This window comes from Palaemon carinicauda, chromosome 1, assembly GCF_036898095.1.
Source record: "Palaemon carinicauda isolate YSFRI2023 chromosome 1, ASM3689809v2, whole genome shotgun sequence".
Lineage (NCBI taxonomy): Eukaryota > Metazoa > Arthropoda > Malacostraca > Decapoda > Palaemonidae > Palaemon > Palaemon carinicauda.
The window spans coordinates 168,208,861-168,221,863 of NC_090725.1; the positions used below are offsets into that span (position 1 = coordinate 168,208,861).

The 13,003-nt window shown below is 35.7% G+C and overlaps 2 long non-coding RNA genes across 2 annotated transcripts; both read left to right on the forward strand.

The window, feature by feature from the left end:
• Positions 1 to 477: 477 nt before the first annotated feature.
• LOC137643569 (uncharacterized) lies at positions 478 to 1,645 on the forward strand. The gene is made up of 2 exons (XR_011045012.1): positions 478 to 994; positions 1,484 to 1,645. It is a non-coding gene; the product is annotated as an uncharacterized lncRNA (long non-coding RNA).
• A 4,278-nt stretch (positions 1,646 to 5,923) lies between these two features.
• Positions 5,924 to 7,401, forward strand: LOC137643577 (uncharacterized). The gene is made up of 2 exons (XR_011045014.1): positions 5,924 to 6,750; positions 7,240 to 7,401. It is a non-coding gene; the product is annotated as an uncharacterized lncRNA (long non-coding RNA).
• Positions 7,402 to 13,003: the final 5,602 nt, after the last annotated feature.

Sequence of the window (13,003 nt, forward strand, 5' to 3'; positions counted from 1 at the left end):
CAATGAATAGTGAATCACTGTCGATTCGCATCTTTTTGTCAAGAGAATGGGAATGTTCTTCTTCACCACACAGAAGTGAGGCGGCATTCCCGTCTTGGTGTACTTACAGATGTTTTATTTCTTTTATATTCATGAAAAAACTATGTAGTTTCATAGAAATAAAGACAGTAAAAATTTTGAACATTTTGAAAACAGGAAATTCCACTTGTCTGGCATATATGGGAGTCGTGTTCACCACAGTAACAGGTATGAATATGATAACTGATTGAGAGAAGGTATCTGCCCTCATGAAGAAGCTTACAATGTTGATGAAGAACATTGAAACCAGAAATCTGTCTAACATCCTTTCTCTTGATAAGGCTATTAGTACTGAAAATTAGCTGTATATTGTGAATGAAGTAAAGGAGCATTTGCAATTACCAGTTCAATCCATCCAAGGGTATTTTCTTTCACCTTGATTCCAAGGATGATAGTTGTTGGAAATTCTGTTTAATTAATGTTGTTCCTTTTGTTGTTGCTACAGTATTTGGTTAGCAAATCATATATTCCATTGTTTATTAATTTTCTTTCTGGGTAAACCTGTGTTACCCAGTGATAACTTATGCATTATTATTATTATAATTAAGGGTAGTTTACGCTTGAAGGGAAACCCAGCATATTGTATATTTTCGTTTTGACGGTAAATCCTTTGAAGCGTGAACTATTAAACAACCCTTTCGGAACTATCTGCTGGTGGTCTTGTTTTTTCCAGTAATACGAATTCTAAAGGAAACATCGCCAGCAGAGAGAAGGGAGTTGAAAGAAGGTTTTCGTACTGGACGGACGGCTGGATATTACAGGAGTTAATTATATCCAGAGTTTGTCGAAGTCATATAATGGAGGAGTAACTTAAACTCACTTTTCTCCGCCATCCTGCACAAGACGAGACCAGCCATAAGCGTCGTAACATCAGGACACTATCTTCGCCAAATTTCCGAGGAATTGAATTGATAAGGTACGTCATTACGAAAGATATGCTGACTTCTAAAGTGATTCCCTGTCAATTTGTTTATCGTGTATAAATATTCCCTTGCTCGATTCCCAATTAATAAACCCTGTGGATTGGTATTTAAACTATTCATAATTTATCACTGCTGTAACTTTGCGTGTTACCATATGAAAGTTTTTTTGGATTAGAGGCAGTTTTTACTTAATTAGCCAATGTTATGTTATGTTTACTTTACGCCGAAGTTTTCGGATCATTGGGCCTTTCATGGTTAGGTGGTTGCCACGTTAAATTGGAGGCAGAATATTTAGGCTATATATTTTTCATTTCTCAGAATTCAATTTAATTGTAAAGTTAACTACTGAGTTTAGCGACTTGAGTGAAATAGCAGAGCTTGCGCTTTTACCTTTAAACTCATTTTACTACAGTTATTGAATTGAGTGATTTAGCAAAACTTGCCTTTACCTTTTGAAAATAGTATTTCGTTCATGTCCTCAGGGTTTCTTGAAAAGCGAGGAGGGTAGGAGAAGGAAGACAGCATACCTGTAGTTACTTCTGACACAGGAAAATCCTTCTCTACGTCAACAAGCCCACCAGCAACCAGTTCAAAATTTAACTTCACATGGAAGTTCAACCTTTCATTAAAGTGAAAATTTTTAATGGATTTGTTTTATTCCTTCCATCGTACAATTTTCAAGATGGCGCCCAACGTGGGGCACGAGTAAGAAATTTGGTTGCTGGTTGGTCTCGTTGAGTGTAGGATTGGCGGAGAGAATGACGAAAGTACGAGAATTTTTCGAATTTTTCAGTGTTGAAATTTTGTTTATAATTTAAGTTGTCCTTGAATTTTACCTAGTTTATATTTTGGTTTTGGTATTGTCATGAAACTGTCAATTCTAGGACATTCTTATGTTAGAGATTTGGAGCTTAGGGTTAATAGCTCAACAATTTTGATTGAACAGACCTCTTTTGATGTTCAGTTTCTTGGTTTTCCTGGTGCCACATTTAATTATTTTTTGAATAATCTAGCTCTCCTAGAAGATGTTTTCACGTATAACCCCGATTATTTGTTGGTAATTTTAGGAGGTAATGATTTGAAGTCTCGTGTAGATTTGTCAGTGGTAAAGAATAATTGCAAAGAATTTTACAAGATTCTGAGATCCAGGTTATCAAGATCTTGTATAATTGCATCTCAAATTGAAATCCGATTTTATGAAAGGAGAAATCGGTTTGATAGCCCATGCGTGGAAGAATTCAAGTTAATGAGGCGTTATCTCAATAAATTTATTAACAAGTTGAGTTTCAAGAATTACTTGTTCAGAGTAGAGGGTCCAGGTAGATTAGATAATAGAAGGTTATACAGGGACGCCGCACATTTAAACTCTGTTGGGTTAGATCTGCTCTATAGATTGATTTGTGATTGTCTGAAATATTGTTTTAACAGCAATCAGCAAAGATGTCAGAATTATCGCTTTTGATAAATTCTCGGAAATACATCCGCAGTCAAGTGACTAAGAATGTCAATCGAATTGAAGATTGTAAATTGGGTTCAGAAGTTGAACGGCGATCACTTATCTCTAAATTTCATGGATTTGCTGAAGAGCTGAAGGTTTATAATTCTAAAATAGCTAAGTTATTATGGGAAGAAGAGGAAGATGAATCCAAATTGAATATTGAATTTGAAGCTTGTGAGAGCTACTTGGATAAAATAAACTTTTTTATAGCTACCCTTGAGGCTACTAAAGATTCAGTTCCTCCCCATTCTGTACTTGAAGAAGCTAGAAGCCTTTTGAAAAGCCCTACAGCTCCTTTACCAGCATTTAAAAGTGTAGAGGGAGAAAATATAGAGAAATTTCTTTCTGAATTTGAAGAGGTTATTAAAACCTTCAAGTACACTCAGGGAGACAAATTACTGCTGCTGAAGCAACAAGTGTCAGGTCGTGCATCCATACTACTCGATTCACTTGAAACAGACAAACAGACATATGAAGATGCAAAATTAATTTTAAGGTCTGCTTTAGCATCCCCTAGGTTTCAGAAGTTTACGTTAATAAAACAGTTGACAGATATGAAAATGCCTTACCAAACAGATCCATTTGCGTACGTTGGTCAGATGAAAAATTTCATGGAATCTGTTAAGTTGTTGAAAATGGAAGTGGACGATTTTTTGAACTATTTCTTTTGGAATGGAATGAACAGCACCTTCCAATCTCAGCTAGTAAATATTACCAATAAGACGAGGCCCTCCCTTTCAGAAATTAATGATAAAATTTTTGAAGCATGTGAACGATATGGCATAGCATCTCAGAAAATTTATACAAAAGTTAAGAAGTTTCCCAAAACTTCAGAGACTGTTAATCTAGCCTCTAATGTGAATGTTGAAGGCCAGCCTACTAAGGCGAAATGCTCTTTATGTGCTTATGACAGAGCAACTGATGATCACCAAGTTTTCAAGTGCCCGGTTTATAATAGTAATAAAGCAAAGGTGGATAAGCTGAAAGAGATAGGAGGTTGCCTTAAGTGTGCCAGTTCCTCTCATTCTGCAGGTTTGTGCAAATTTAGACTTCATAAGAAATGCAGAGGTTGTAATGGCTGGCATTTCACCTTTCTCTGCATTAAAAAAGATTCCCCAAAAGAAGAGGTAGTCAATGCTAGAAGTCTTAATAAAAACTCCAATTTAGTTAATGAGAAATCTGAAAAGGTTTCCACGGGGGTAGTATTTTCAGTGGATGCTCTTCAGTGCTATGGTAATAGATCTGCTCTACCAACTTTCACTTGTCAGCTAGAGGACCATACCCAAATAAGAGGTTTACAAGACTCGGGCTGTCAGTGTAATTTTATTACGGATAGAGCGGTTAAGAAGATTCAGTTCAAAGTTTTGAGGAGAAAAGTGAGTTTAAGTTACTCCTCCATTATATGACTTCGACAAACTCTGGATATAATTAACTCCTGTAATATCCAGCCGTCCGTCCAGTACGAAAACCTTCTTTCAACTCCCTTCTCTCTGCTGGCGATGTTTCCTTTAGAATTCGTATTACTGGAAAAAACAAGACCACCAGCAGATAGTTCCGAAAGGGTTGTTTAGTAGTTCACGCTTCAAAGGATTTACCGTCAAAACGAAAATATACAATATGCTGGGTTTCCCTTCAAGCGTAAACTACCCTTAATTATAATAATAATAATGCATAAGTTATCACTGGGTAACACAGGTTTACCCAGAAAGAAAATTAATAAACAATGGAATATATGATTTGCTAACCAAATACTGTAGCAACAACAAAAGGAACAACATTAATTAAACAAAATTTCCAACACAGTTAATTAATACAAACTATTTTTCCGGACCTACACCTGATATCCACCAGTCTATAGTCAGTCAAGATATTTTGAGAGTTACAGTTCCTAACCCTAGGGCTACCCTTGACTTCAAAGAGGAGATTGTTTTAAGTAATGTTTGTGCACAAGACCTTAGGGAGGACGTTGCTGAGCATCTAGTTTCTCCAAACAGATACTCTAGTTTCTCTCTCATGGTTAAAGTGCATGCCAGGGTTGCTCAGTGTTTTGCTAAGTGGAAAGCTACAGTTACAGCTAGAAAATTGAAGGTTCCCGTTGAATCTAATGATACAGGATTTTATGTGAAAGCTCTGAAGATGATCATATTGAAAGAACAAAAAATTCAGTTTCCTAGTGTTTTGGAGTATTTTGCATCCAATTTTAAACTTCTTAAGGATATACCTAATTTGGTAAGACAGTTGAATGTTTACCCAGATAAAGATGGAATTCTCAGAGTCAAAAGCAAGTTTGACAGGTGGAAAGGTAAACAGAGGTGTTGCTTCCCAATCTTGCTGTTTAACAAAAGTTCCTTGACAGAACTGATAATCAGGAGTCTTCATATAAAACTCAAGCATGCTGGTTATTATTCTGTTCTGAATGAGCTACGCAAGAAGTTCTGGATACCACAATGTTTTTCAGCTGTTAAAAGAGTGGTAAAAGATTGTGTCATCTGTAAAAGGTACAAGGAGCATACCATTCGGTTAAATCAGTCCCCTTACCGGGAGTTTAGAATGGATCCTTCCCAGATTCCCTTCAGTTATGTATATATTGATTATTTTGGACCATATTTTGTAAAGCAACAGGGTAGTAAGGTGAAGGTTTGGATTCTGTGTATGAGCTGTATGTATACAAGGGCCATTAATTTGAAATTATGCTTGGATTTGTCAGTCAAGGAATTTTTGAGATCATTCACTCTACATACCTTTGAACATGGTTTACCACAATTTGTAGTAAGCGATTTGGGGACACAACTTGTTGCCGGGGCTAATGTTATTGCAGATTTTTTAAAAGATCCTGATACTCAATCATACTTTGAAGAAAATGGAATTAAACCTATTGAATTTGAAAATTATTACAAGGGTTGTAGCCAAATGGGTTCTTTAGTGGAAATTTGCATAAAAATGGTAAAACATCTAATTAACAAATCCATTAAAACAAATGTGTTAGACATAAGGGATATGGCCTTTCTTATATCTCAGGCAACTCATCTTATAAATCGTCGTCCCATTGCCTTTAAGGATGGTTTAAGGGATGTGCCTGATGAATCTGTACCTAGCCCAATAACTCCAGAAATTTTAATACATGGCTACGAGTTAACCTCTGTTAACATTATACCCGAATTGCAGTGTGATCCTGAATTAGATGGGGAGTATGACTTGAAAGATTCACCCTCAAGAATAATTGAGGACACTTACAGCAAGCTGAGGAAGGTAAGAGAGACCTTGATTAGAATTTATCATTCTGAATTTTTGACGACATTGATAAATCAGGCAGTTGATAAGACTGACAGATACAAGCCTGTTACCCATAAAATCATTGAAGCTGGAGACATTGTTTTGCTGAAGGATCCTAATACTAAGGCCTTAAATTATCCATTTGGGATTGTTAAGGGGGTGGTAAAGAATGACCTTGGAGAGGTGACCAATGCTCAGATTTTGAAAGGGAAGTCTGGTGAAGTTGTGAAAAGACATGTTACCAGCCTTATACCCTTGCTCAGGGATAAAGGTTGTATTAGTGGCATTGCTCCCTCTGTGAGACCCAAGAAAACTATAGCAGGGGACTCTAATTATAGGTATCCAAAGAGAGCAGCTGCCATTGCTTCAGGATTAAGGACTAAGGATATGCTCCTAGAATAAATTAAGAAATTCCTCAGATTTTCAAAGCCTAGAAAATCCGAGCTCCTTCCCTGGAGTGTTGGAAATTCTGTTTAATTAATGTTGTTCCTTTTGTTGTTGCTACAGTATTTGGTTAGCAAATCATATATTCCATTGTTTATTAATTTTCTTTCTGGGTAAACCTGTGTTACCCAGTGATAACTTATGCATTATTATTATTATAATTAAGGGTAGTTTACGCTTGAAGGGAAACCCAGCATATTGTATATTTTCGTTTTGACGGTAAATCCTTTGAAGCGTGAACTACTAAACAACCCTTTCGGAACTATCTGCTGGTGGTGTTGTTTTTTCCAGTAATACGAATTCTAAAGGAAACATCGCCAGCAGAGAGAAGGGAGTTGAAAGAAGGTTTTCGTACTGGACGGACGGCTGGATATTACAGGAGTTAATTATATCCAGAGTTTGTCGAAGTCATATAATGGAGGAGTAACTTAAACTCACTTTTCTCCGCCATCCTGCACAAGACGAGACCAGCCATAAGCGTCGTAACATCAGGACACTATCTTCGCCAAATTTCCGAGGAATTGAATTGATAAGGTACGTCATTACGAAAGATATGCTGACTTCTAAAGTGATTCCCTGTCAATTTGTTTATCGTGTATAAATATTCCCTTGCTCGATTCCCAATTAATAAACCCTGTGGATTGGTATTTAAACTATTCATAATTTATCACTGCTGTAACTTTGCGTGTTACCATATGAAAGTTTTTTTGGATTAGAGGCAGTTTTTACTTAATTAGCCAATGTTATGTTATGTTTACTTTACGCCGAAGTTTTCGGATCATTGGGCCTTTCATGGTTAGGTGGTTGCCACGTTAAATTGGAGGCAGAATATTTAGGCTATATATTTTTCATTTCTCAGAATTCAATTTAATTGTAAAGTTAACTACTAAGTTTAGCGACTTGAGTGAAATAGCAGAGCTTGCGCTTTTACCTTTAAACTCATTTTACTACAGTTATTGAATTGAGTGATTTAGCAAAACTTGCCTTTACCTTTTGAAAATAGTATTTCGTTCATGTCCTCAGGGTTTCTTGAAAAGCGAGGAGGGTAGGAGAAGGAAGACAGCATACCTGTAGTTACTTCTGACACAGGAAAATCCTTCTCTACGTCAACAAGCCCACCAGCAACCAGTTCAAAATTTAACTTCACATGGAAGTTCAACCTTTCATTAAAGTGAAAATTTTTAATGGACTTGTTTTATTCCTTCCATCGTACAATTTTCAAGAATAGTTATATCATAACATATTTTCTATTGGAGTAGGAGACCAATAACAAAATCCCAATAAGATTCAAAATAATGCAATAGGATTTTTTTGGGGTATGCGCAATGCAAAATACTCCCAGAGTTAGCAGGGGAGAGTTTGGAGGTATTCATGTCATTTGCACCTGCATACTTATACCAAGCAGATTTTGATAAAGGTGATGACATGTATATGACGTTTTCATAGAAAATTTAGTTTGAATATCATCACTAATGAGAAACCATGACAAAAGAAACACTAAATTGTGTAGGGCGTACGCTATGTAGTATCATTTATTTTTTATATTATACAGGGTGGGTTGTTAAACGCCGTGAGCTCAAATATACTGATCAAACAATTCGTTCAGGAAATTTTTGCGTTAAGCAATGGTGGCCAATTGCATAGTAGACTATAATATAATGTTGAAAATTTATTATAAGTCTTCCCATAAGATTTGGATGGAAAATCTTCACAACTTAATATAATGATTATTATAAAACAACCCGCAAGATTAACGGGAATAAGAAATTGCTACAATAATCACAACCCTTATTGGTAATAGACCCTATTAGAAAAATGAGTATTTAAACAGGTACTACACCAGAACGCGGTGGTAAAACTTAGTTTTAATCTCAATACAGAATTTCAAGTTGATAATCATTGTTTTGAAATGAATATTCATACATTTATTTACACATATTGGATTAAACTATATGGAAACAAGATTAGTGGTCATGGCGTTAAATAGTTTCCAGGTTACCAGAATTGATTTCTTAAAAGCAAATGAAACCTTTTAGCATTTCCATTAGTTTCCTGAAACAATGTTATTATCTTTCTCCGAAATTTCCACACAAAAGTCGCAACGGGCTTTTTAGCTTTTATTGTTGGGCCTCAGTGAATCCTGTCTCGGTTGTCATGCAAATGGAGCTCGAGAAAGTAAAAGACTTTCTCAAATCTCCAATAAAGCCGCTTTCCCACGTAACTGCCACCAAAAGAGCTTATAGTAAATTATCAAATATTTTTGTTTTGTCTTTCGAGAATTTAAATACACCCCTTAACACATTAACAAACACACACACACACACACACACACACACACACACACACACACACACATATATATATATATATATATATATATATATATATATATATATATATATATATATATATATATATATATATATATATATATATATATATATATATGTGTGTGTGTGTGTGTGTGTGTGTGTGTAAGAACCATAAAAAGTTATAAACTTTGAATAAATTTTCTCACAAGTAAAATGTAATTGCTGGGAACCTCAAGAAGAATATATTACCTTACGGCACTTATCGAAGGAGTACATGATATCACGTGAGCTACCATTCAATGAATGTCATCATTGGTAACTTTTGATTGTCCTATCAGTACATTTCTACAACCCTGATTCAAGATCAAACAAACTGAGCGAAGAAATCAGTGACTTTGGTGCCTCTCTTCTGATAACTTCCCAAGATTCCGTCCACATTGGCACAGGTTACCGGCGGGCATCAAAAGTTAATCAAGTCTAGGTTCTTCCGATATATAAAATTGCGCCTGACTGGTTTCATGAAAACTATCGCTCGAGTTGGAGGATGTTACCCGTGCACGCTTGACTGTGTCTCCATTATCTCTCAGAAGTTATGCACCTCTGATGAAATGCCGTTTTAATTTAATAAAGAACCATAGGAATGGCACTCTCTCTCTCTCTCTCTCTCTCTCTCTCTCTCTCTCTCTCTCTCTCTCTCTCTCTCTCTCTCTCTCTCTCTCTCTCTCTCTCTATAGTCTGGCACTTTGTTGAAGGGAAAGAGCTTGTGCGACGTGATCAAGGATTGGAGGATAACGTCGGGGAGGCTTTCTCCAACCAGGTACGTTTAACCTTACCGCTATGACCTGCGCGGAACATTCAGTCTATGGCAAGACCAGTGTTAACTCTTTGGCATTTTATTATTTTTCTGCTTTGCTCTTTATCACAACTTTTTTTCTTAACTCCCACTTATAATTTCTTCTGGCTGAAAAAAAAAAAAATAGAAAAAAGAATGATATTTTGCTACTATGGATATTGATAACTACCATATACAGTACACATGTAGACATCAAAGAGTTGATAACTACCTCATTCGTCAGAGCGTAGGCTTCTGAACGTCTATAAACAACGTTAGGAATTCGCTCAGAAATTTCGAGAAACTTGGACGGAAGAATCCCAGAGTTCTGCGCAAGGCTACAGTTAGGTAAGAACTGAGGAGCGAGGTTAATCCAACTTACTTTATTTCGACGCAGCATGAGTTTATATACAACCTGTTCAAAAAAAAAAAAAATGATTCAAGAATATTAAGGCTTAGACAAGTTATCAATGCGAGGGCGACCGATAACTATGATTTACAAAGACAGTGTATGAGCGTGTATACCGTGCGGTACAGGATGCAAGAATAGAATAGTGCTATTATTGCCCCACAAGGCACATTCTGAACGTGTATTAGCTGATCTCTTCCTGCGACCGACCCCTATTGAAAGAGGCTTAACTGCTCTTGAGTTTGGCATATCTTTTGTGCCTTGTTAAAGTACTGGCCAACTAAAAAGTCTAATTTTTGCTTCTTGGTAATACTCAGTAGTGTCTGAGAGTTTGGCTGTTCTGGGATGTCTGTTTTAACTTATTTAATCTACAATCTCAACGACTAGGAGGACAGTTTGTTGACTCATTCAAAATGCTTAAAGGGGAAACAAATATAGTTTGAAACAATGCGTTGGCGCTTTACACAAACAACTCAAGAAGTAACGGATACAAACTGGAATTTGAAAGATACAAAACCAGTCAATGTGATAATTTCTCAACCTACAGAATTGAAAATATGTGGAACAGACTTCCAGAGGATACAGTAAACAGTAACACGGTAAACGAGTTCAAGAATAAATTAGAATAGATCATACAAACTCTTCAAACTTTCACACCAAATTGCTCTACCCAAAAGTGTCCTCGGATGGACTAAAAAGTCTTTGAGGCATCCAAAATCCTTGTAACTCCTAGAAACTCTCTCTCTCTCTCTCTCTCTCTCTCTCTCTCTCTCTCTCTCTCTCTCTCTCTCTCTCTCTCTCTCGGAGATGTTTATTCAATTACAATGGATCTGGGACTATTTTGTATCTAAAATTTTAGTTATTGAAGATTTCTATTTTTTCATATTACATTAAAATGAATCATATATTTTATTACCTAATGAGAGATACAGGCATATTATCATGTAAAATAGGTAATTACTTATTATAAAGGGAGATTATCTTTATTGTTGTTGTTATCGATTTTGCTGTTTCGTACGTTATTATCATTATTATTATCATTATTATTATTATTATTATTATTATTATTGTTTTTGTTGTTGTTGTTTCATATTCATTGTTGCTGTTTTAGCTTTCGTTACTAGGGTTGTTTCTTTAGTCACACTCATAAACGTAAACTCTTCAATATTACCTCTGTCCAATTTCTTCAATTAGGCCCAGGAAGCCTCCTTCCACTGTAAATAAATAAACTAATTTTGCAAATTCCCTCCATTTATTTTAAACTCCTTTATCCGCCAAATTATTCATGTCAGAAAAATTGATGGGCGTAGTTTTCTTTTCCAGGGTTAAAGATAGATCTTTATAAAATGAGTGAATTTTATTCAGAAATCTATTACTGTTATTATTATCACTATTAGTATAGCAACTAGTGAAAAATGACGGCTAATTATTTCAATATATTTGCGAGCACACGCACATGTTTCCCTTTATCACCGGTTATGAGTACTTCCTCTCGCCATATCAAAGACATTAACAAAAACAGGAGGAATCTGAGAGGTGTAAGATGCTACAGAGGGACAAATATTGGTAGTGATCCCCAGTTCCTCGTTACCACACTGAAATTAAAACTTAAAGCCCCCGATAGAAATTATAGATAGAATACCTAGATTTGATACACCCAAGATTCTTGAAGATGTGCACAGAGAAATATTGGCAATTGACTCTAGGAATCGATTTTCACTCCTAGAGTCTTTAATTAAGGAACGAAGAGCAGACAACGAATGAAGAATGGTGGGATACTAACAACATATATCAGTCACTTGCTAGTGGAGTTTCGGAACATATAGTTACAAGAACAAAGGCATGGATATCAATTGATACGTGGGATACTATAAAAATGAGACAAAGACAGATATGGACAATTTAATGTTTTGGAGAAAATAATGAAAATTACAAGGTAGAGCATATATATTCCATTATTGATAGTGGCTTCGAAAGAAAACTCAAGAATGGCTGTAGAGAGTATTTAGACAGCAACGCAGACAAGGCCAAAAAAGCTATAAATTCACGGAGGGGCTATGGTGTAAGAATCACCCTTAGAATTTTTAATGGAGTCTCCATGGGGGCAGAGAAGAGAAGGCATATACTCATCCAAAGGAGATATGGATCTGTTACATCAGCAGAGGATGAAGAAAGGCATCATTAGATAGAACAATTTAGTGAGGCCATGAATAGCTGACGTCAAAGCTATAATAAAGAATCTCAGAAAATTGAAAGCCTTCAATTACGATGGTATAACTACAGAGATGATACTGGGTGAAAAGGAAGTGACTCCCAGAACACTTACAACAGTATTTTGTAGAATATGCCATGATGAGACAAAACCTGATTAATTACGAATGGGAGTTAGGAGAGTTGGCCAAAAAAAAAAAAAAAAAAAAAAGGAGACCTTACTGATTACAATAATTATAGGGGTATCAGACTTACGTCACTTGTCATAACAATATATTATATTCTTATTCTAAAGAGAATAGATAGAAGGATTGGTAAAAATCTGAGAGATGAACAAGAACGATAGAGAAAAGATAGAACTTTGCTGACCAAATTTTCACTATGAGAGGTCGGACAGCAATACGTACGATATAGAAATCCACTTTTGATAACATTTGTTAACAATACAAAAAGCCTTTGATAGTGTACACCACCCAATTTTCCAGATTCCTGCATTGTTATGGAATTCCTCTTATATATGTGAATTTGTTTTAGACTGTTCATGAGCATAGAAGCTTCAAAGTTAATGTTAGGTGAGTCATATTAAATATATATTTAGTGAATAGCAGAGTATTTCAAGGGAATGTGTTCTCACCTATGTTTTTATCATCTTCATGAGTTTTGTAATGCATAGAACAGTTGGAGATGGGGGGAAAAGATTCGACTAAATTTGTAATAGGAATTTTCCTTATCCAGAGTATGCTGATAATGTTGTCCTTATTAGCAAAACGACAAAGGATTTGCAATGCTTGCTTACCAGAATACAAGAAATATCACATGATGTTCGGCTTAAGAAAGATAGAAGAAAGACAAGGATGTTGAGAACGGACTATGTAATGGAATGGCGAATATCCATGGAAGGAGAAAGGATTAATGAGGTAGTATTCGGGAAATATGATTTTCAATAAAGAGTCAATAGAAATGGAGATTAATGAAAGATTAAAAAAAAATCAGACATTGGCTAGGTTGAGTAAAATTTGGAAT